At 27.7% G+C, this 3,176-nt stretch overlaps 1 long non-coding RNA gene across 1 annotated transcript; it reads right to left on the reverse strand.

Moving 5' to 3' along the window:
* Positions 1 to 2,540: 2,540 nt before the first annotated feature.
* On the reverse strand, positions 2,541 to 2,795 carry LOC109706023. The gene is made up of 2 exons (XR_002215013.1): positions 2,676 to 2,795; positions 2,541 to 2,576 (listed from the first exon to the last, which is right to left on the reverse strand). It is a non-coding gene; the product is annotated as an uncharacterized LOC109706023 (long non-coding RNA).
* Between the last annotated feature and the right edge of the window lie 381 nt (positions 2,796 to 3,176).

The raw sequence follows: 3,176 nt of genomic DNA on the forward strand, positions 1-3,176 counted from the left end.
CTACCAACAGTGAGGCTATTTTTATCTCTTCTTTTGAGAGATAAATTTAAATAAGTGTTTGGGTCACTACATCTAAGTCTAAGTACTATATATAACTGGAATTACACTCAAATTAACTCCAATTCCAATCATATCAATAGTTGAGTTAAAAATAATAATAATAATCAAATCCTCCCATTTGAGAGAAAGTAAAGACATTTTCAAACTACCAAATAGAATAAATATATATAAGTGTAGCTTTTGTAGCTATACGAAACCAAATGAAAATGTAGATGGCGTAGCAATTATCTATGATAATAGACAAAGTAACTTCACTCTTTCGACAAGTTCTATATCATGTGATTTAACCTAAGCAAATGAAGATATATTTGTGTGTAAGAAATTTGAATTCAATTAGGATAAGTTCCCTGCATCAAGACCATAGGGCAAATTATACTTGTGCCTTGTTAAAGAATTAATTGATATCATGTGACCTCACCTTGTAATTATCTTATTCCCCTTGTTTCCTTCTTTCTTAATTAAGATTTTTCTCATCAAATTGTGTACATCATTGTCTAGGTTGCGTTCTAATTTGTCCATCCAGTTTCAATGACTTGTACGTTCAGATTCATAAAATTATTGCTCCAATATAAATTTTTGTTTTATTTTTTATTGATACAAAAAGTTATTTGAAAATTTTAATTTGGTAAAAACATACAGAACTTACTTCAACTAAGGAGTATTTTGAATCCGTCATTTACTCTTACAGATTTTATTAATATACTTCATACAATTCTCACAACTATAAATTTATTAAAATAAATAATTAGCTTAAATTTTGAAGTCAAAATATCATTGACTAACTCAGTCAAACAAATTAAAAGATTGAATAGTAAAATTAAAATTTTGAAACATCGGTTGATAACTCAAAATAATCTATAATTCAGATAAATTCAGTATATTTTTATCTTTTAATAAAGAAATAAATAAAAAATCAACCAACTTTAATAGCAATTTATCTTCATAAAGGTTCAATGGGCCGAAAAGTGCTTTACAGTATGTGACACATTCTAACTGATAGTTGGCATCCGAAATATCAAGTTTGAAAATATTTTGCTTTCATATTTTTAAATTAATTTACTTTTTTAAAAAATAAATAAAATAGATAGTTTAATATCTTTCCCTCACATGGAAAAAAAAGAAAATGATGTAGCATGAATAATGTTTAAATTATATTTTGATACTTTAAAATCTTATTTCAGATACTTATTCCATGTAACAATTTTTTTGTATAATTAGAAATTATTATTTTAATTTTTTTTACTTAGAAGATTTTATCATTGATAATTTTATCATTGATAATTTGTTAGGATAACATATTTGTACCTATAAGATGATTAATTGTATTCTGATCAATAAGTTAAAGAACGAATATAGTATCTATTCTAGATATTTGGTCATACTCTTTACATACTAAATATTATATGATTGTTGTGTAAATTAGAATGATATTTCAAATAAAGTATTCATGCATCCAAATTGAATACTAATTAATTTCAAATTGCCGCCCTATGGTTTAGCTTATTTTTATTTTATCATTGCATGCTTCAAAAAGTTATATCCCCTATAATTTAGCTTATTATTATTTTATTTTCTTGTGATCTCAAAAATTACATTTAATTATTAAAAAAATTTACTTAGCTATTCTATGTGATAGTTTATTTTTTAGATAAAAATAAATATAATCACAGAATAACTAATGCAATTTTTTAAACTATATAGGATAATACAGTAAAAATGAGGTAAATCACAGGAGCAAATTAAAATTTATATCAAAATAATTTTTAAAATGACGCAAACACTATAGACGAGAAAAAAAAGTCTAGAATGTATCAATTATATTGCTGGTATGGCGTCTCCAATCAATTAGCTTATTTTCTTTTGATGGTTATTAAAAAAATATTTATTGTATTTTTTAAAAAAATGATTGGCTGATTAATAATAATGTAGTTAAAAAATATTTATTGTATTTAAAAAAAAAAATATGATTGGTTAANGAAAACGTGCTAGTTCTTGTATGTAATCTTCAAATCAAGTAGAAGGAGAATGTATTGGCAAATGTAAAATGTCGAGCCATTGTCGCATAGTACTTATTTCTATTTATGCTATTTAGCGCTCTTAAGGGGCTGTTTTTTTTCCTATAAACCCTGGAAAATTACTTTTTTTCCAAAAATCAAACACTATAGAGTGGAAAACTCTTTTTCCTCTGAATTTCTTTTTTCAATCAAAAACTATTTTTCATAGTTTTAATATAGGACCAAACAGCCCCTTAAGAGCGCTAAATAGCATAAATAGAAATAAGTACTATGCGACAATGGCTCGACATTTTACATTTGCCAATACATTCTCCTTCTACTTGATTTGAAGATTACATACAAGAACTAGCACGTTTTCAGACAAACAAAGATTCGGAAGCCCCATCCAAATGCAGATGCCAAAAGGGAAAGGTATCGAAAAAAGGGAAACAAAATAGCAGCTCCCCAGTCTTCATGTAATGCTTATTACGAACGCGACCCTACCACAAGAGATTCAATTTTCTGTTCAACACAACGCGAGAAAAGAAAATAAGTTACGGACAATCCAGAATGAATGAGGACGAAGTAACAAATTTACAGGTAGAAATTTTGATTTCCTACCTTCAGGGATTGGATAATTTCTTCAAGTTTACGTAGCAAGACGTCACTATAAATTACACGTCCAGCGTCGAACAAAGCACGCCTTGGGGAAGCTTTAACCTGCGGATTGAATTTAGCATATATGATACAATATTTTCTTGTATTTCGGACATAGAAACAAGTCCTTTAACTGCAGAATACACAAGCAATTACGAAATGCTTAAAAAGGATCGACAAATGCTTCTCCTACACAGAAATCAATGAATTGGAATAGCCCACCAGTATGACGAAAAGCACAAACACCAAATAGGGCTCGTGTCGAACAAATAGGGGAAGAGACAAGTGAAAATGGCTAAAGATAGAATATTTCATGCTAATTAATCTGCTTGAAAATTCACCCCTTGGAACCAAAAAAATCAATAGATGAATTGTTTAAGTTGACTATATCAAGGAAAACTATGATAACCAGCTCTTGAAGAAGCAGCAGACTAGAGTATAAAAAAAAAAAAAAAGAAAAAAAAT

Source organism: Ananas comosus, unplaced genomic scaffold (assembly GCF_001540865.1).
Source record: "Ananas comosus cultivar F153 unplaced genomic scaffold, ASM154086v1, whole genome shotgun sequence".
Classification (NCBI taxonomy): Eukaryota; Viridiplantae; Streptophyta; class Magnoliopsida; order Poales; family Bromeliaceae; genus Ananas; species Ananas comosus.